At 36.3% G+C, this 23,108-nt stretch overlaps 1 protein-coding gene across 1 annotated transcript in view; it reads right to left on the bottom strand.

The window, feature by feature from the left end:
• LOC150080057 (uncharacterized) overlaps nt 1-23,108 on the bottom strand; it is a 448,418-nt gene that overhangs the window by 102,187 nt on the left and 323,123 nt on the right. The gene's annotated exons all lie outside the window — the stretch shown is intronic.

Genomic DNA, 23,108 nt, shown 5'->3' on the forward strand with positions numbered 1-23,108 from the left:
CGTCTCATGAGATTGTAAACGCCAACCTTGTTTCCCCATGACTCCACCAAGATATTGCAGGTCTACTTATAAGTCTGGAATATTGCATGATACAGTACAGGAGGGCTAGTTCATTTGCGGATATCATAGTGCTGGATCCTCTAATAAAATGGTAAGGCAGTGTAGTGCACACGATTGTGGGCTATAAAGTTAACATCAACAGCATTGCATGACTTATGTGAGTCACAAAATACGAACTTTAAAAGTAATTTAAAGTTGTCTTTAGTTGTCTTTAAAATTAGCTATTTGTTTGGTCGATCAGCCAGTATCATATCAAACATTAGTTAAAACCTGTTAGTTAAAATAAGACAGCTGCAGGCTCAACATATATCAAATAAAAGCAATCTAAATGATTATTCCGAATATACTGGAAAAAAACAAGATTTTATCGAAACAATGCCCATAGGAGAGAGTTACGTATTCAAATACGTTGACATTTAAAGTTGTTTCTTCAACGATTTTAAAATGAATTTCCATCTGGGACGATATTTCAGTGTTTTTGAATTCACCATTTTCAAGTTCCTAGAAACTTTCCTCCCCCAGCGGTGTTACCCGCGCTTCGAAGTGTTCGCTGTGATGTCAACGGTAAAATCAAATTTCCTCGTGGAAATGAAATTTCAGGAATCAAGACATTGCTTCGTGCTTTGGATCCACGCAGAGAATTTGTATGTGCATGTAAATGCAGATGTTGTATAATGTCGATATTTTTGTTATTTTATTCAAAGGTTAAACTACGTTTCTCTAAGCAGATAAATAATATTATAGAAACTTTAAGAGATAATTTTATAGTGGACGTTGTTAGCAGGTGCTACAATACCTCATTGAATAAGTAATTTTTATTAGAGTTTCCAAGAAGAATTTTTTGTTAGTCAAAAGAGTTTCTATGTTCTTTATTATATTCTTGATTATGTATGGAATATTTCAAAATAGTGCCGTTTAAACTGCCCTGAATATTCTAAAATATTCTAGAATCAGGATATTCTGATAACAGATATCGATGGACTTTAAAGGTCAAGTGAGACGAATACAACCATTTGTGAAGAAGGTACATCAGGTACAATGCCAATCGGCATTCTCTTTCTCCTGATTAGAAGTAACATTTGTGGTATTATAACCAACTCCATAGAGATAGCGAGGTTATAACCTATGGTAGATAGGAATTGTAAGAGTGCACTTGGAACACTGTGTCCATATATGGAAACCACACCAAGAAAGCGACATTAACCTTCTTGAAAGGGATCAAGGATGGGTAAATCACTTGCTGGATTCTGCAAAACGCGCCCATATGAGAAGATGTCGACTATGTGGGGCACAGAACCTGGTAATGAGGCACCTTAAAGGGGACTGCATCGAGGTCTATAAAGTTATGACAGGAGAAAGTAAAATGAATGATGGTGAAATGGTCACTATTATAAATCCGGCTATGAGGATGTCAGTATTGCATAATAACTCTATAACGAAGTATATTCATAGAGAAAGAAGCGTGTATTCTGATGGTTTGAAGGGGTACCTCATCACCAAATGCGTACGACATTTTCCTTGGCCCCAAAGGAAGAAGAACTCGTTAGATCTATATTCTCCAATATTTTTGTAGGGCAGTGTAGTAGGGATTTCTCATACAATGTAATTGGGGACTTATTGGTCCGGTATTGTAAGATTTGGGTGTTAGACAAATACTGGCGAAGAAATAACGAACTGAAAATGCGAAAATACAATAATAGTCGGACTTTCACAATAATCCAGCAAAAGATGAACCATATTTTTTTCTGATTTCTTTGCTTTACTTTCCGAATCTTTCATGTTTTGAGAAACTTCTTGAGAAGAGTAAAAAAAAAAAAAGAAAAGCAAACAAGAAATCTATTTATTTTTTTCCTATCCGTCATCTACTTCAGACCAGCAGGCAAGATACAAACAACTGCAGCTCTTCCCATTGTGAATTCGATAAATATCGACTGATGCTGATGATAACCAGACGTGAGTAATCGATAACTTTATTTTTGGTGTGATTATTGGTAAGAAGTATTTGTGTCGTGGCACACACACACACAAGAAGGTGATGGGGAAAAAAGAAGATCATTTCCGTTACACATATTTGCAAATAGACATGGTTTAATCGTTTAAAAAAAATAAAGAAATTTTAATTAAAATAACAAAACAAATCATCAATCTTTCTACGTATCGTTCTGCTTTGGAATGGCCAAGAACTTTTTTGTCTAAAGCACGCTTTGAATGTCAAACTCAGGAAATGCTTATGGGCACAATATTGACTGGGTTGGATAAGTTAGACACGTGACTGGAATTCTAAATCGAAATTATAATGAATAATCTTGACATTGCACTAGGTTAGCTTCTTATTTGAAAGGTTAACTTCATATTGGCTCACACGTGTTGTATCTCGAACACAGTAATCGGTATATCGACAAGATTTTAATGATCTCTTGCTGTCCATGCAAAAAAAAAGGAAAGTATCAGGGCGGAAGGGGGGAGAGGGGGTCCGTAATTACACAGTTGATCCAGTATCCTCACAGAAAATTTCAAACCTGCACGGTCAGAAACATCGTGCTGATATCTCACGTAGCTTATACGTGATCTTGTATACTGGTCATTTCTCCTTCATCCCCCACTTTTAAAAAATACGAGTGATCTTCCATACAATTCTTCTTCGAGAACACGTATAGGAAACAATTTCAAACAAAAGACCTTCGCACGCTTCTGCTCCATCGTGTCACGGCCCAATACGTCAAACGAATCCTTATGAAATCACAGAGTCAAGAATTTAAGTCGCTGTAGGGTGAATCAACACATCTATTATTTTTTTTTCCATTTTGGTCGGTCATCGCCGAATTTTTTTATATGCAAGGTAAGAAGAACGAGTAACTTCGATAGAAGGGAATGCACGTACGCATACATACACATACACACAAATAAAGCCATCTGTAGATGCTCATTTCTAATGCGGGTGGCACATTCAATTGAGGCTGTGAATTGCTTTTTAATCAGTATGAGACAGGGGTGCTTGCTGTAAGCGTGAGTTTTGCTGTAAGAACACATAAGTCATTGACTGTCTCTTTGGAAGCAGCAACCTCGCTACGTCCTGGAAGAAACCAGCTATTAGAGGAGGACCAAACTTCTACAAGCAGACCTTTGTAATAGCACATCCTTGACGACTGGGAAGTCTTCTCCTTCCTCCTATGTACAAAACCATTCTTACAGAAAGGCACATGAACCTCACTTTCTTTGTATCTTCAAGGAAAGTTACTCCTAACCACGTTTCATGATTGTGACTTATTCTTTTATTCTTTACTGCGAAGTGGACTCAGGATTAGCGCTATAATTGAGGGATTCTCACAACCAACTTGCGAAGCATTTTGCCAACTGAAATATTAATGACGTTAGGAGTACGGTAGTCCATCGAGCAGAGGTCAATGTAGCACCATTTTGAGGATCTGGGACTGCTGAAATGAAATAAAGAAAACGTTTATTAATAAAATAAAATCGGCAGTTTTTATATGCTAAAAATATGAAAAATTTAGAGATCTCCAAAATAAATATTTACATTGCAGGTATATTTCAATTAAAGTATATGAATGAAAATTCCTTCTTGCAGTTTTATACAATAATTTAAAATATTTTTCTAATTTAATTTTTTTTTAAAGATATATTAAAAAATCAGGTTACATTAGATACCTCTTTCTTTTATGCTAAGAAAATTCGACCACTTGTGGACAGTGAATTTTCTATATTTATGAAGGAGTCCTTAGCCTAAAGAAAGCGTTTTGTAACTCGCATTTCACCCAATGAAATCACTGGTCAGAATTTAACAAGATTTGTTAAAGGCGTACAAGAACACATACAGATCGCCTACTATTAGTGCAATAGCAAATTGGCCATCTTTATGGTTCTTTCCCTCGAAATCCAAAAAATCCAACTTTTGCTTCAAGATAAAAGTTTGGAATCTAGATTTCTATAATGACCCCTCTTATACCACGTGAATATTAAGATAGTTTATTTAGCTATTATCTAAATCACTACACATTAAAGTAACGTTCCGACAACCCGTTCTCAGACCATGCATATGCCAACCCCCTGCTGGCAACAAGAAAGTTCAAATGGAGCCAAATTGGAGGAGAAAGGAAGACGGTCTGTCCGAATAATCTGGTTAAGGCACCACATTTTCTTTAACCATCCGCACTAGTTCTTGATTGTGGCAGCAGCCTCTTACTGTGACCATTAAATTTGTCAAATTAAAATGCATTATGAATTAAAGATTTCAGTTTTAGACTATACAAAATTACGTTATGGTCCTCTGTTTATTTATTAGACAACACAGAAAGGATAACAGTTTAACCACTGAGAATTTTTTGAAACATTTTAATTAATAATTTATTTATAAAATATGTATTGAATGTTTTATATCAAATAAATAAAAATATAATTATTTTAGAATAAATACATCTTAAAATATACCGTATATTAAAACAATTAATTCGACTACATGCAGTAATGTCATTAAAATATTTTTATATTTATTGTGGGATTTCATTAAACGTATATTTTTTTTCCACAAGAAACTTACGGACCCTGTTTTTTCTTTTTTATTTCAAGCACATGGTAAGAAGCGATTCATCTTGGAAACCTTCCCTATCCCTGTAACATGCTAGCATCAATAGAGATCTGAAAGAGAAGTAGATGAAGGGCACGAGGATTGTTGGACTTCCCTTACCACTTATAACTCTTATTCCTGTTCTCTCCAGAAGACAGTGACGTTTTTATATTCCCACATAATTTGAGCGCTGAAGTCTTATCGCTAGCAATAAATCAGTCACCTCTCAGCCAGCGCATCCCACAATTTTCTCTCCATTTGGAATTCCTTCTCTGTATCTCGATTACGACTCCGCTGGACCTCCTGTAGTTCCCAGTGGTGCAGTGTGCAATCCCTTTTGTCCTGGATCGACGGCCATCATCTAGTTTCTCTTCACTACCTCACATTTATCCGAACTGCCATATCCTAGAATGCAGTCGACCAGAAACAAATCCATGGAGTTTTTGTCGATGCTCGAGTTTGTTTTTGAATTTTTTTTAGAATAATCGTTTCTTTGGAATTTCCTTTGAGATTTAAAATATTATTTCGTGTTGTCTGACGGAAGGGAAGAGATTGCACTTAGGCGCAGAAATAGATTGCTTTCGTATAAATATTTAACACTCCATTATTAACAAAGATGCGTTTTTCCAATAAAGATATTAATCAAGGTAATTGCCTGCATGATGGATAACTTGTTCTCAATTGTGAGAATCAATGAAAGGTAAACGCCTGCTTTACAGAGACCGGAAATATGAATTGTAAAGGTTAAAGAGTGCTTTAACTTATACCAGTTGGAAATATTCAATTGGCACACAGTCAACAAGAAAATCTACGTGTACTAATAAGAAAAAAAAATTGAAGAAGTGATAGACAGAAAGACAAAGAACAATGTAAACAGATGAAATATTAAATAATTATTATTATAAGTGCGCTTTGTATTTCTAAAACATTTCTCGCAAGAGAGCATCGGGTTTTTTTTTCCTGAATAGTTATTAGACATATTTATTAGAAAATAAGTAGTGTTAAATACTAACACCATCTTAATAATAAGGCATAAACGAAAATATGTATATTTGTGATATGTGTTTTCTAAGATACATGCAATGAAAGCCTGCTGGATCAGAAATATCTTATACACTCTATTTCACATTTAAGAGAATTAAATGGGAACCTTTGCTTCATCTGTTAATGAGTGGATTAATGTCTCCATGAACATTTCTAGGTACAAAATGGTTTCGTATATATACGAAGGCCCCGCTGTTGTTTACTCATGATCTTGAAGAGTAGATGAAGTCGCCGGATTAGCGGTATTATATGCGGAACTGTGACTGACCTCAAATAGAAGAGGTCGGCTAGATATACTGAGAAAATCCCTCTCTTGGTGATTAAGTAGACTATAAATGTCAGCATTACGTTGTGAGGGAATAGTCATTTATATAGTAAGGCTGGGGAAAGCTCAGAGCCATCTCATTTATATTAATGGTTATAAGCTAGATAAATACTGACACTATGAATAATACCATTCATATACTGTACTATGCTGCCACAATATATCCGAGAGAACTCGTATGTTTTCAGGGGCAATGCAACTTGAACAAAATAAGTATGAAGTAAACGTTTCTGGTTATTGAAAGAATTATCAAAGCCAAGGATGTGGTCATTTTTTATAAAAGTATTAACTTGTTTTTGAAGCCTATTGTGACATTTAATGTGAGGTACGCACTGATATTCCTTTTTGGATTCAGAGGAATACGTTTGTAAAAGGCAACGTGCGCTTTCAATCCTTTTATAAAAGATTTAGTAATTTCCAATAACTAAACACACTCCACTCAGTCAAGAATAATTTCCCATAATTCATTTGCTTCTTTTTTTTCCCGCGACTGCGTACGTTATTTTAAAGGTCGATAGAGTCTCCGGAATCTTTCTCTTATGCGCCTGCAGAGAAAACAATTTATCAAGCCCGTCCCTACCCCCTAGACACAAAAAAGGGATTCACGCCATATTTAATCATTTCAATTAGAGAAATGGAGGAGCAGGTTCCTGCAAGTAAGCGTGATGGGGCAAAACTAACCGAACGCTGACAGTCTGAAATGTAACGAGCTTCACCATGATCAAATTTTCTTTTAGTGCGCCATCCATTTCTCATCTGTTTCCCACTGTCTCCTATCTGCCGACGTCAAAGAGATTAATGGCTTCCCTTGTTTCTCGGCCTGCTAAAATCACTGCTTTTGTGTTCTTGATTTGGCCAGCTACTTCTGCACCTTACGAAGTACCAGAGTGGAACCCAAGTGTTGTAATTACTCATTAGCATAAGGAGCCGAGATTAAACTTACTTTTAGGTATTGAAAGAGGAACAATGGAAACACTGGGATATTTAAGAAACCATCTTCTCCTATTCATTGTATTCGCAGATGTAGAAATTAGTCGGAATTTCAAAAGAGAGAAAATTACTAATTCACTAATCATGGTCCAATGTTGTTCGTAAACTCTTTCGTATTTATAAAGAGAAAGAATGAAATTATTATACGAAGTATATGATGTAGAATGCCTCCTTCTGAAACATACTCTGAAAAGAACGTGTTTTAAATTCTCAGACATATTCTATCAGATTCATTTTGTAAGAACTTTTGGTCAGTTGAATGTATTCTTCACCATGAAAATGCTCCGGCTCATATTACATTTTTTTTTGTAAGAAAGGGGACAATGCTTAGCTGAGAAGTGCAAATAAATGCAGAGCTAACAAATGCACTTATTCTGCGGTCTGTTTCGTTTAAATAAGAAAAATATCTTACAAAAGTGCGCGATGCTTGCTGTGCCACTTCGTCTCCTCTGCAGTTAGCGCCTTCAAATAGTGATAATTTTGTAATAAGATAACACAGAACAGAAATTATATAAAGCGGGCATTCGTCCACTAGGGTTGCCCCATCTCGTCAGTAATCAATTTAAATGGGTATGGCATTTAAATAACCCCTAAATCCTTCAATAAAATGACCTAGAGGCTATAGTTAGACAGTCTTAATCAAAAAAGTGAATAATTAAAGAAATCATGGAGCATATTCAGCTACCTTATATATCGAATATCTAGAATATAAAAGTTAGAATAAAATTTGACCAGTCAGACGAAAAGTTCTATAACTAATTACAGTGATGGAAATACTTATGGAAAAGGTATGCAGCAAAAACTGAATGCCTATTATTGGGTGACAATAAAGATGAGAGGTAGTTAAGAGGAAAAATGCACGTGAGAGAGGAAGAAGCAAAATGACACCACTCCAGCCAGGGATGATTGATAGCGGATATATCGGGCACACGGCGAATGAGAAATATTTGAATTTTTGTGAGCGCGCTCCGAAACGAACAAATTGATTTGAACAAGTTAGATCGTTGATTAATCATTATATGAATCAACTTTTTAATATAAAATCTTTTTATTCAACTTTGCCAACTAAGACTACATTAGCGTAATGGTAGAGAATCATTACGTTTCCCTCAACTTTAAGAAAGATTAGAAATACCTGTAATTTGATCAGTAATAACAATTGTTAACGAGGGCAGGAATTAAGGGGTTAAGGCTCCTCGAAGCGATGCCTGAATGAGAAATGTATGAGCTGAACAAATTACCCAGCATAAATCACGAGGACTAGTATCAGCTGTCTAAGTCTCTTTAATTAAGAAATAAGCTCCATTTTGCTTCTCACCTAGGAATAATTAGGCACCTAACAGGTTGCTGTCAGTGCGGAAGACGAAATTTTGCTTCGTAGAGGTAAATGATTTATAATTTGAATTACTCCGATTTAAGATGCTGCGAGGACGAGAGAAAAAAGAAGAGGGAATTTAATCAGAAATAGCAAATTATACGGATGTTACTAACTATGAAACTATTGGCATTCTTCTATGCAATTTAAGAAGTACTTGGGGGGGTCGATTACAGGCTTCGCACTGCCTCCAGAGCGAGGAAATTATTAAAAGAATCAGACAGATTAACCGGTAAGCGAGTCTTTGTTATTATGAATGGCTGGTCGCACATAACTATCTCCCGCTTAATAGAGCGGTAGAAATTTCACCTTGCATCGTTTGAACGAACATTTGCACTTATGGGGTAATTAGGGGTTGGCAAAACTGCTTGCGGATGAGCTCATTATCTTCACTATTACATATACGGAGCTGAAACTCTTCTTATCTTAATCCGTTTAATGACTAGCCACGGTTGCTAGTTTAAAAATCTACTTGTAGCCGTAACCATGGCCAGATACATCGCACGTTTGATTTCGATCAATAATTACCCTTTGGGCAGAAAAAGAAGGGTGAGTTTGAAAGGGTAAATTAGAGGATATTGGATAACGTTTGCCAACTGCATCAAATAAGTAACGCGGCAAAGTATTTTTAAAAAGAACCTCAATTATTTATTCAAAATCCATTTGCGTTCCATCATCTGTTTGCAGGAAGAGAGACAGAGAGAGAGAGAGCGGTTATATGTAAGCAATCTCTGCGTCATATGTAGCGATGTAAGGGCTGACCTCTGGCTGTTGACTGAAGTGATGACGAATCTAGAACCGGCAGGAATATAAGCATAGCATGACCCGTTAATGGAACGATGTAGCTTGATGGCACGCGCTGTATATACTCACCTTGTATATGATTAGATTATGCAGTGTCAATTGGCAACAGAGCTTTGTATTATGATCGTGTACACACTGAGCATTTAATGGTTTGAAACTGCTGTTAGATGGCCATCTGCAATATATCCTGTTAAAAGCTTTGTATTCTAGGCTGGCAGTAGGCAGGGTGCATATTGTTCAAGGCATGTTAGAGCACGCGAGCTAGTTTACCAAGTATGAACCTCGCTAATAGGACTGGCCGAGCGTATCTTGTACCAGAACTCGGTGTGTGTATTTGGCTGCAGTCGACATTAATAGTTAGGATTTGTCACCCTTCTGTGAGTCCAGAGCTCGGCACCAGCAGATGGGTTACTAGGGAATTATCATGTTATTCAGAAAACTCAGCACATCAGGCTATGGACATTACTTTCGTAAAACAAAATTTATTTTAAAACGGTATTCGCGATTGGATTATATAATATTATATAATTTTTGATGATTATTACTATTATCAGAAATATGGCTTTAATTAGGCTTTTTATTAGATTTTTATCTCTGCTGAAGAGAAGCCATTTGACTGTATTCTATTTTAAAAAAGGTGTTTCAATATAATTACTAAAAAACTACCAACTCGTAGGTGCTCCCTACTCTGAATCTGTATTATTAATTAGTTTTTGTAACAGTTTTCAGATTTTCTTATTAGCGCATTTTTCGATATTTCAGACCTTATTCAGTGAAGACTGTACATTGACTAACCTAGCTTAATTACAAGTCTTTAAAAATGTAAAAACAAATTTCTGTTTAGCACTTATTAAAATTAAGAAAACAATGGCTGCGAATTATACCAGGATTTTAATCCCGCACGATGTGTAATTAGCCAGCTAGTGAAAAGCATTTTGTATAGAAATAAAACACGATGAATCATATGGACTGGAGCACTGTGACTGAAGTAATTGGCAAAAAAATTCCAAAACAAAGAATCAAATAATTAGAATAGATTTATGAACACGAGGTATAAGAATAATGTTCCGTTACTGGCTGTTTGTTTTAGCCAGAGAGAACTGCCGGCTTGGATTTCGCTATTAGGCGAGTTTAATAAACTTCCTCTCAGAAGTATGTAAAAGTGCAGTTTCGATCAGCAAGATTTTGTAGCCGCACTGCGGGTTTTCTGAATGTTGTAAGTTCAATCGTCTTGAAAACGGACGAAATATGGTAGAACGGAAAACTGTCATAAAACAGTTGCTGAAACAGAGCGAATGTGCCACGAACATTTTGGATTAGCTAGATAAGGTTTAAGATGACGCAATGTCGATATCACGTGTGTTCCAGTGGACCAACAGCTTTGTAGAGAAGATAATGTACGTGAAGGATGGGCTGCAGTCAGACTGCCTGTCCACTTCCAAAAGGGTGGAAACGTGAGAATGTTAGTTCCCACTGATCAACTTTAACCTGTTAAGCTGATCTTAACGGCAAGAAAAACTTGTTGGGACGCAAAAGGCCGTGAATTGTTGAATAAAATCATTATTTTATTCAACAGATCGCTGTATTCATAAAACAATGTCCTGAGACTCTTCGAAGTACACTAGTAGCAGCGATGTGGCCAAGTGCTTATTACACGATGATTCAAAAGAGCAGACATCCAATTTTCTTCAGAAGAAATTATTAGTGTTACCATTCATAATGCCAAACATCTCTTTTCTGACCAAAGCGAACAACGATAATGTAATGTAAAAACCCCATAAAGCAATGAATTCTATACTACAGGTACTTATAATATTTAATAAAAAAATAATAATTCTGTATTGTAACCAGAAGCAAGTATATAATACCCAAGGTGACTAGACGCAATCTCCTTCCTGCAACTCTATAAGTAGTTCCTACCTCTCTAAAGTAGTTAAATATGAGTCCTGACAACAAAGTAAGTAAGTAGGTAGGTAGGGAGGCCACCTTTCCGATTTCCAGAAAAATTCCTTGGCAGGACAGTGACATTGGGGTTTTTATAAGAAATCGGGAGCAAAAGAGTAATACCATTGGTAATTCAGTTACTACGGAGATGGCATCTTTCATCAGAGAAATCTAATAATAATCTTCGAAAGGGAAGTACTTTTATTTTGTGGGACAATGCCACGGAAACTCTTGGCTGAGAGCGATCAATGAGTTATTGGGAAAACAGATCAAAAATAGGCTAAAGTTTGAATTAGACGGACTGCTATACTTCATACACGCAAAACTCCAAGAAGAAACAAAGAAAACATATTGTCCTTTTAAAAAGCTATTCTTTTATTTCACTTTAGAGCCCAGATTAATATAAGAGAGATGATAGTGAAATTCTTATTAATAAAACATTTAAAATTGTAGAAATTTATTCCACTGAAATTCTTACTAGCAAAATAAATTATCGGTATATACATAGAGTTAATATAGCCGCAGAACGACCACTCCCTTGATTGAAGAAGACGATCTGTAGTGGGATTAATTTTCTTTATGGTACTATACATCGTGCCTCAACAAACCTAACAGCTGGACACTTTCGAATATTTAAGTTCGTGACTAGCAAGTGAGTACGAAGGAAGGTGATGCATCGGTGCTATTTAGTATGAGGCCAAATATTCATGAGGCAGGAGAAACGCAGTATGATTCCACTCAAACGATTGAAGTTTGTCATGTGTACTTTGGAAGAAAAAAAATTGAATTTCCATTTACTGACAAGTATATTAATTTTCTTACTCTAATGCATTACAAAGCTCTTTCGTTTTTACCAAGGTAAAATGGAAATTAAAAAAAAAAAAAAAAAAAGGTGGCATTATATAATATTTAGCTTATGCACATCGTTAGATGGAAGTCTTGTAATATTAACCACGTAATGTATGAAAAAAAAATAACCTTTTCGTGTTTAAATGGTAATTAATTAAATGTAAGTAAAAATAATTGCATAAATAAACTTTGTGATTATTCCGACCAAGTCTTAGCTAGAAAATATGCTTAGCCTGCAGGACTTATCAAATAATTTCCTTGGCATTCTTCTGCTGATTCAAAATGCATGCAATTTATTTATTATTCAAAATTATTATTTTTTACTTTATACTCTGCTACGCATTGATCTGGTCGATCCTCAATCCCATGCGAGAAAAAAAAAAATAAGGAAATATCAAAGGAAATTGTGCGCTATATGGAGAAATGAATAGAAAAATAAGAATTGAAGGTAAAAAACGTTAAAATAAGAAATGAAATTATATTTCAAACATACAAATAACCTAATAAAGAAATTTGTGAGGTAGAAAATATTTGAATTTGAAGAAAATTGAAGCGAGCCCGTGTTAGATGGAAAGGTTATAAAAATAACGCAGAGAGAGAGAGAGAAAGAGAAAGAGTGTGAGTGCGTTTGTTTTAAAGGAAAGATAAAAAATATTCAGTCTAATGTTGGGAAAAATGAAGACACAAAAATAACCCCATTGTAGAGAGGCATATTCTGCATTAATAACATTTTCGAAGTACATATGCTGTCTTCATGAAACAAAAATGAGGTTGGAAATAATAAACCTCTGGAAGAAGTTGAAATTCGCTGAACTCGCCAATCTCTGACTTCATTAAACTATTAATTGTACTTCTCACTTGTAGTGCATGAAGAGAAAGGTTGGAACAAGTATTTGGTGAACTACAAACAAGCTTTTTACTGCATATTGATTAGAATCGTATTATAAAATTATTCTGCAACTCCATCAGCCTTGTTACAAAATTCGTTTTATCGCCATTAGCTGTCGGTTTAATGTAAATGCTTTAGAACACAATTAAGGGAAGATTTTCGCGTGAAAGTCTCGAATTTAAACATTTAATTGATTGAAAATAAAAATTAGACTAATTTAAATCCATATGCTATTTCCAAACTTTTGCCTTTTATATAATTTAATTAATTTTATTAGATTAACGATATTATACCCATATATTTTTAACCTAGAATATATTTAGTAGCAGCAGATCAGATCATAACTTCAGCAGACGAATTCCATAAAATGACTAACAGGCTACTCACCTCTAATAAGGGAATCTCCCAACCCCCTCACCTGTTCTCCTGCTGCCTCTACACGTTTTAGCACTCTTAGGGATCTCCTTAGGGAGTTCCCTCATATGTTGTATTCAAAGTGTCATTAATTCATCTACATAATGAGACCTGCCACTTCACACGCATCAATATTGATAGAGGAGGATAAATTTATTCATTTACAACCTACACTAACCTCAAAATATATTATAAATTTTAAATAACTACCTTCTTGGTCCGCAGCGTTTTCAGTAAATAGAATAATAAAAGCACCATTTGAGTGATATGAAACTTTTTAAATTTCATATCACTCAAAATTTCACTCAGAATTTCTAAAAGGCTAATTTTGGACACAATACAATGCTTGAACTTTTTCCAGTAGGATGCTTTGTAATGATAAGAACATCAGCTATTGATATATCAATCATCTTACTCTTTTTTGTTTTCAGTTCCGTTTTAACAGCTTTTGTTGTGATGGTTTGCAAATAGAGAAAATACAAGGTGAAGTCAATTTCAGAACCACCCTGTGTCCGCTGTAGTGGGAATTTTTATTGCGGTAAAATCTTCACTACCTCCAACTTCTATTTAATTCATGAAACAATTTTTAAAACCCTAAATATCTCTATCATATACTCACGTAGACGCCTGTTTTCCAACTTTAAAATGTACAAAACGGGAGTTTCTTTCTGGACGGTTCTCTCTGGTTTTTCATCCAGCAAACGGAAAATCGACCACACATAAGTGCATTAATGGGTAATAAATATAATACTCTAAAGTATGTACGATTACATCTATTTATATCTATACATAGCTATACAGCTATGTATATCTGTTTATGATAACAGATTCAACCTGTGTCAGTAAAAATAGGCTGCATCTGCAATTGATTAAAAAGCACTTGCCTTCTACAGTATACCGACTAAAACAAATATAATTTTTTATTAGGATATTTTAATAATTTAATAAATTATTAATAGCTACTTCTTCTCCTACTGCCTTTATAATGAGCTATTCAAAGAAACCAGTAGTGATAAATATTAAAAGAAACAGCGTTACAGGTTTATATTTTCAATATTCAGTATGGATTAGTTTTAATTGTAGAGCGTGTCGTGTTAGAGATTCCAAAGTGATTACTTCCCTCAACGTCTTTACAATTTCCTTTTGCTGTATGTCTATTTATTTACATAAAGAAAAATGGATACAACCCACTTGCCGATTTCGATCTGAAATTTTAATTAATTTCTTTTAAAAGTCCCAACCGAGGTAATGGTGGCTGTTTACTTCGCACAACATGTGTGAAAATTTCATTTAGTTAGAACCCATCTCTCTCTCTCTCTCTCTCTCTCTCTCTCTCTCTCTCTCTCTCTCTCCATTCCGTAATGAATAGATTTAAATCGTTACTTTATTTTTAATCTTATCCTTCGGGTGAGCGGAGGCAGAAATGGCATCGACTTTCTAGTCAGATAATTATTCTGTGAAATTACTTTTCGAGCTGATCATTGTTCATCGAGAGACAAGATCCGTTAGCGTTCTTCGAAGAACCGTTGACAAAAATGGGCAAACACAGAACTCCGCTAAGGAACGTTCATGCCGCTTGATGCAAATTAACGGATTGAAAAGCTTAACGAAGAAACCCAACTCCGCCGCTGTGGTGAGAGAATTTATGCATAATTCAACATATATGTAATTACAAACAAAAACATAAAAACAAATCGCTGTGTGATTTGTGAACTGTGCCTTAGTTCTTCATGTATCCTGTTCATTTCGAAGGTCAGCTGTTAGTAAAAATAATAGGATTTTCCAAAAACTCCGTTCGCCCAATGATTTCTTCCTCACTTCGAAGAGTTCTCTGACTGTTAATTATAATTAATTAGTACCATTTTTACCTAATGGTAATAGTATAGTTATAATTGCCGTCCTCCCATAACGCGTGGGAAAGCCCTGGTCAGTAAGGCCAATCATTTTATGGACTTTTTCATAACGTGGTTGAGTTCGTGTCAGGAGAGGGCTGCATGGTTTTTTTTTGTTCCCGGAAACGCTTGTTTTTCATCCAGAAAATAACATACCGACCGAAGAATGCACAAAATATACTGACACCTCCTGGCATCAGTTGTTGTTTTGGTACTACACACAAATTGAAATTGCATTGTGGAATTTCAAAGATAACTAAAAATTAATTGCTTAAATTTTATTCACGAAATTAATAAAGAAGTCTTTCTGCACTACGTGGAAGGAATTTTCATGTTAGGCCTGAAGTTGAATCTTGTCATGATGGGACGAAATTTTACGTTTGTCTCCACTCCACCATGTCCGAGTTAGTTGGTCTCTTGCGGGAGTTATCTCTCCAGTGGAAGAGAGTTCGCGCAACACATCGTATAGTGACAGTGACATCCTTCTCCTACTTTCAAAGTTGGGGCGTTGATATTGACCTTGGTGCGCTCTAATGCCAAAAGGGAACTGGCTCAACCACTTTACTCGTGTGTCACAGCTGACTGATTGTGAAATGTCGCAGTTTGAACAGCGTGCTAACATCATTTTCTTCTTCAAACTTCGGAAAAGCACTAGAGACGCTAAAAGCATTACAAAAGGTTTATGTAGATGATACTTTGAATAAAACAGCACTTTAACTGATTTAATCGGTTTAAAAACGGACAGGAAACACTGGAAGATGAACCTCCCGATGAATGCTCTTCAACGTCACGAAACGACAAAAATGAGAGAGAAATCTTTATTGCAACAGAGAAATAGTGATGCCATTAAAGTGAAGAAAGTCGTGCGAAATGATAGGCGAATGACTCCTGTTGAGATTGCCCATGAAGTTGGACTGTCCATAGGCTCAGCACACATAATTCTGATCCAAGATTTAGGAACGTATTGTGTGTGTGTGTGTGTGTGTGTGTGTGTGTGTGTGTGTGTGTGTGTGTGTGTGTGTGCGCGCGCGCGCGCGCACAGTTTGTCATGGATGAAAGTTGGGTGTTCGCCTACGACCGACCCTGAGACCAAGGAGGAATTATCTGAATGGTGGCACATAATATCCCCATGGCCCAAGAAGTCTTGTGCAACAAAATCCAAGGTCGTAGTCATACTGATCCTTTTTTCTACGATGAGTTACATACTCATCGTAGAAAAAAGGATCAGTATGACTAAGACCTTGGATTTTGCACGATAAATTTGTGACTGGTGGGAAAAGCATTACTGCTGCTTGCTTCGTTGAAAGTTTGACACGTTTGCCTAAGAATGTGATATGAAGATGACTGGATCATTTACCATGACAATGCACCCAGTCATACGGTAATGACAGTTCAGCATTTCCTGGCTGCGAGAAGAAGTAAAACCATTTCATCTCCCACCCTCTCATTTCTAGTACGTCCTTGGTTTTCTTGTGTTCTAGTTCTAACCGGATTACTCGGTTGTTATGCCTTACTTCCCTGCTCCATATGTTTCTCCAGAACTCCTCAATCGTCTTCTGCTCGGGTGGTCCATTCCCTTCTTTCCCGTCTTCTCCGAGACTCCTGTAGAAGCCTCTTTAATCCTCATCGAAGATTCGGTTGTTTATTTTCCTCTGGGAGTTCTCTTTGTATCGGCGTAGTCTCTTGTTGAGTGCATTCTGACTTCTGGCTATTCCCAAAATGGGGCTTCGGAGTCGTCGTTTTGCTACAGTGGATAACATCAAAGAAAACGCCAAAGAGGATGTATCTGCACTACAAAAACATAAGTTTAAAGATTAATTTTCTCAGAGTTAATTATCACCTTAAGTTCGAATAAGGTGCACATTTTAAAACAGTACTATTTTATAATTGAAAGAGATGAGATGCTATTTTACTATAAATTTAAAAGTATTTAATATTGAAGTTAATATATAAAATAGTTCCTAATATTGTTATACTAAATAATAATCACAATTTGCAGCAGTTCCGTTAAATATAGCCCCTTGATGTTTTCTTCTTGGGAATTGATTGATGCTGAAGTGTTTTAGGAGAATTTTATTTTTGTTTAAGAGAAAATAGATTATAAAAATGAGTAATAGCCTAGCTGAGTTATCATTCTGAAAGACGGTAAGACAAAAATCTATAGGTAACGTGATCAAAGACCTTTACTAATCAATACTAATGATGTCTTAGTAAATTTTTAAACTGAATGCAATCGATGGTATTTTGAAGTACAATGTTTAGCAGGGGTGACAGGCACAAGCATGTGCCGGATTCTGGGCCACTTTAAAGCGTACATTTGTTTCTGTATTCACCGCAGTGTGCGATAATTAATTTTAATACACAATTCTTGAGTGGCAAGTTAATATTTCGCCTTTCTGCTTATTTTACCGAACAGTCCACTTGAACAGTTGACAAGGAAGAGGCGATCATTCGATATGCATCGATTTCGCTGTCCCAAATGAGGTATCCAGCGAATTGGTTTGGTCTCGTCACAGAGTTAGGAGACAATAAAATACTCGTCTCTATTCACCAACTTTTAGAAGCACCACGATGGCCATTTGCCAGAAACATCTGCCACGTTCGCTTTGGTATGAGAGGATTTCTGAGGTTCTCATGCCGAACACGTCCTGTGATATGACTAGGCCTAGAGGAGAGCGCGCATGTGTGTCAATGTATGTGTTCGTACGTGCGTGGCTACGTGGGATTAAAGAGTTCGTCAACACCAGGATTCAAAGTGATGGCCGACCATTTGCTATCAAATTTAAGTTGAGGCAGTGCGGGTACGGTGGCTTTATGGCCAAATTGTTAGAGAAGGAAACTGCGATCGGTAGAGTAGTGTGTGGTTGCACGCGAACAGAAACTTGCCACAGTTACTGACCCTAGAGATTTCGCAATATTCTTTGGGGTTTTGTTTGGTGGACATTCTTGTAATATAGTATAATTAGATAAGTGTCAACAGAAAAGAGTAGCACGCATATAAATCTGCCCCTCATTATTTCTCTGTCTCTGCTTCCTTTTATTTGGTTGTTTAATCCTTTTTTTGATTTTCTCTATATATCTGCTTCTACCAGTGTTATTCGTAATCTCTCTCTCTATTGCTCTGTATTCTTTGTTTTATACAAGGGCTGTTTAAAAAGTAAGGCAACTGATTTTATTTAAAGAGAAACGGCGTCTTCCAAATAATGGAATACTTGTATACATTTATTTCTTTATTAAAAAGGACAAATAAAGCAGCATGTGTATCACAGTTATTTTTTTATTAAAATAGTTACTGCTGATTCTCCTGAAGTCCGTCTAACACCAGGTAAAATAAAAAAAAAAAAACACGGAGAGTTATCTTAAGTGATGTTGATGATTTGAAGCTCTTTTTTATTCACACAACTATATTAGAGATATTTAGAGATGATCCAGTGCAGCAAAAAATTTAAGCTGCCTGAGAGAAAATAGCAGTTTTAAAGGCAGAGAAAGAGTTCTTCATCGTATGACGAAAGAGAAATTTCATACGGAATATGGCGAGATCGATTGATTAATTTATTAAACAATAAGTGTAGACGAAATAACAATACTATTGCATATATAAATATTACATTTAATCAGAATTCATCAATCTGGCCAGGAATAAATAATATTTTAATATATCTTTTAATTTTCAGATTCAATTTTTTACGAGTTATGCATGCGTCATTTTGCTTCATCTTTGTGCTCTCTACCATAGGTGAAGAAAGTGAAATGGCCACCCAAATTAAAATGCATATAAATGAAGAAGGAAGTCAGTACAGTAATGCGATGTCTATCTTCCAAAAAGAATAGGTCCCTCTGCCCATAAAACACTCTTTTCCTTGCAACAGTTCTCATAAAAGCCATTGTGGGATCACATTTCAGAGAGTGATAAAGAATGGAAATTTTGGGATATACTTAAGATGTGATTATTTTTTTTTCTTCTGAAATTCCATTGGTGATTCACACAAGAATATTTTTACTGTGAAAAAACTGAACTTCCTTGACCAGTAGTTATTTAAAAATTAGTGGCATTACAACAGTGACTGGTTTTCGTTTAACTGTATAGATTTTCAGTTACCTCTGCATCACGATGCCTCGTAAAGTCTGTGGGTTGAATAATTGATGTAATTCACATAACGCTATCAGTAACATGATGAAAATTGGAAAAATCACATTTAGATTATGTGATAAGAATAAATTTTTAATCTGTGTAGATGCCAGTTTACATATCCCTGCTTTATCCTCAGTTATTATGTTAGAGCCCAAGAGGGGCTCTAACATAATAACTTGGGGCTTAATAAAACATAACATCTTGGGGCTTAATAAAATTGGACTATATTGAACGGCTAAAAATATTAATTATTATACAATACTAGGAACTATTCTATATATTAAATATTAATTAAATACTTTTATATATTAAGATAACGAAAAACGTCTCTTTGGAATTATAAAACAGAACTGTTTTGAACTATGCAACCTGTTCCAACTTTGTCTATTCATCTATTAAAAATTGGAATCCCTTGGGCTAAAAGAGATCATAAGAACGTTGCCTGGTTTCTTTAATCACTTTATTTTCTGTATTTTGAATTGCGTCATACTTTACTTTATTAGATAAATTGATATATTGAATAACGAATAATTTAATAGTGAGCATTAAGATATGTTTCTAGTAGAAGAGATAAGATGATATTTCAACTGAAAGTCTAGCAGGTGAAAAGTCCTCATTCATTACATGTCGCTTATTATAAACTTCCCTCTAATAATATTAGAAAAACGCAGTTAATAAGGCATCCTCACGGGTAATACAAAGGGAAAAGTTGCTGCTCTTTCACATTATGTGAAAACGGCTTGGGTTCTACACTGCTGTGCAAAACTTAAGGAGCAGTCAGATTTTCACCTGTAGCCTCTCATAGGAGTGGCCTGGGTATCGGAAAAGCATACCAAAGGAACCTCGTGAGGTACAAAAATTATGAAAGAAACAACACCGACACAACAACGGAAACAAAACGGTAGAGAAGGACACTTTATTCAAAAATGGCAACATAGCTGGCTGCCATGATACAAATGCATCACTGCCAAAGATGGAACAAAGGGAAGAGGTAGTCCTCAGTAGGAGATATGGCCAGCCCTAATGTCGATGCAGGCTGTCCATACTTAGAACAATGTTGTTAATACGTTCTTACAGTAACATCGTCCATTCCCCTGTCAGCGCCATCTTCAGCTGGTGAACATTTTGTGGTGGGTGTGGACGTGCCGGTAGGCGACTCCCCAGAGCGTCCCATATGTGTTCCATGGGATTTAGATCGCCGGAATGGGCAGGCCAATCCATACGAACAGTGTCCTCACGTTCCAAAAGCCCAAAAGCATATCAACAACTGCAGCGATGGGGTGCGGCGTTATCATCCATAAACACGAACTCAGGGCCAATGGCACCTCGGAATAGGCGCACATGGGGAAGGATTACCTCAGTACTGTAGCGTGCACCGGTTACAGTACCGCCTTCCATTATCTGAAGTTGTGTACGTCCATCCAAGATAACGCCTCGCCAGACGAGAACACCTCGACCGCCATATCGATTCCTTTCAGTGATGTTTGCGGGGTAATACCGTGTGTCAACCTCTCGCCAGATTAGCTGACGTCCAGAATGGCTGCTGAGACTTAATCTACTCTCATCAGTAAAGATACCTTAAGTAAAGATTTTGATTTTGTGGTTGTAACCTTTAGAAATAGTGTTGATCCTTACGTTTTGCACACCAGTGTATTTCGCTTTCCAGCGAAAGTTTAGAAATATTTCCTGTAATTACTGATTGGGGGGGAGAGTGGATTTTGTAGGCTGCTTTTACACTTTGACCCAAGTAGTCTCATTCTACAATCCAATTTTAAAAAGACGCCTTTGGCCGGAGATTATAAAATAAAGATATTTTGGTGTTGATCTGTTCACAGTTTAGCACCAACTTACTGAAATAGCCTTTCTTCTTCATTTATTCCTTTTATTTCTGTGTTTCACGATACTTCGGTGTCACTATTTGGAGAGTTCTAGGTTCAATTCTCGTTAGTAACTGGAGGAAAATCAGTAGTTAAGCGATCTGAGGAGGAGAACTAGGGGTTTCTCTCGTGAATTATTCCGGTTTTTCATCCCATCTCGTTCAAATCATAATAAAGCACTGTTCACAGAGATTTCATTTAATTTCGACAGGAGGCCTGGCGCTGACATATACAGATTCTAGAGATTCCCAATTTCCAATGCAGTTATGCAGACGAGTAAATGGACACCAATACATTGCAGCATACGGCACTAAACTTCGTGATCGAAGGCCAAGCTTTACACGTCGACTATTTAGATAAACTGGCTGATAGACTGGGTGCCTGAGTGTAATAAATCCTGTTTAGGGAAATTTCTCATACGCTGACCGTCTCTGGTGCTATGATGCATACTTTCTGCCCCATGATGCAGAAATTCAACAAGAATAAGACTGCAAATAAAAATTTAGAATCAAATAAGGAGGGCGAGAGAGACGTAACGTTATTGTTTAAGATATTGAACAGAGAGGAGTGTCCTGAGCCATACCGAAACTAATAAATGTACGTTAGTAATAGGGGTAGAATAGATTTGCACAGCTCATTTACTCTAATGAAGATTAATAGACCTGTTTCAATACTCTACCAGCTCCCTTAATATGCAAGACTCTCGGACCCACGAGTGAACATAATTTAGAGTTACGAACCAGTGTAAACTCGAGAATTACTTAATTCATGGTGTGGAGTTCACACCATGAATTAAGTGATTACAACACGCTAATCCTAGAACAGTTGTCACGGAACAAATTAACACATGTGTTCGGTGGATATGCGTGGGAATTGAGAGACAGAGAGTGTGAGAAATGATGGAAAAGAGACAGGTCGGTGTGTATATAGATAGATACAAGCAGTTGCTGTAGACATTTCTAAGACTTTCGATCTTTGCATTAAGGCTGTCTAAGCAAGTGTCTGCCTTGTGATCAGCCTTCTGATTTGTGTAAATTTGTAGGTAGAGGAATCCTCTTTAAGCTCATTCGCTACGTCTGATAGTATATTACATTCTGTCTTCTTAGTTCTTAATCAGAGCTGGTGTTCCAACGTGTTCTGTTCTGTTCTCATCCTAATAATGACTTTTCTTCTTCATTTATTCCTGTTACTTCTCTTCTTGTGGAACAAGAAGCACAACAGCCTTACCCCTTGTATTATACATTTCATAAAATTACGGTCTACAAAAACTGAATTCGTTTTTGTCAACAAGTTCCGTCTAGTTTCTCGACCCATTCACGGTACACTTTTCTCGTTTGGAGTTACTATGATGAATTACCCATATTACTTGGTGAAACGCGAACCACTTTTTCTGACAATTAGACCAATAAGTCTTAATGCGTCCGCTTTTAATTTACACATTAATAAAAGTGCAGGGAGAGCTATCACGTTACTAAAAAACGTTTATGAGGATTTTAGAATGAAATGAAAACATACGTACAAAATGATTAAAAACACTTTATTGTCTCCTATGACTTTTATCCAGACAGTATAATCTTGTAATGGACGACCAGCTGTGCTCATTGCCCACAGCAAAAGATTCTGTTTGTGAAGTTAGAGCTTCGCCATAGGTTCACAGGATGATAACAATGATGTGATCCTTTGGTGTTGCTGACGTTGGCCATTTTTCGTTGCACGTCAACAACTGACTGAAAATGGTCCATCCTTGAGAAAGCAGGGATAATCAACTTGATAGGCTCTGTAGTCTGTTATTGGTTGCGAGTTTATCTTGAATTCATTTGTATCGATTTGTACGCACACAAGAGACCAGCATTTTTGGGGCGAATCCCACTCAGTGTTCGGATTCGGACAGTTCGTCGTCTCTATCGCCATCTGCAATGTCTTCCACATAA

The sequence above is a fragment of the Mastigoproctus giganteus genome, chromosome 9, assembly GCF_048544385.1.
Source record: "Mastigoproctus giganteus isolate SK-2022 chromosome 9, ASM4854438v1, whole genome shotgun sequence".
Lineage (NCBI taxonomy): Eukaryota > Metazoa > Arthropoda > Arachnida > Uropygi > Thelyphonidae > Mastigoproctus > Mastigoproctus giganteus.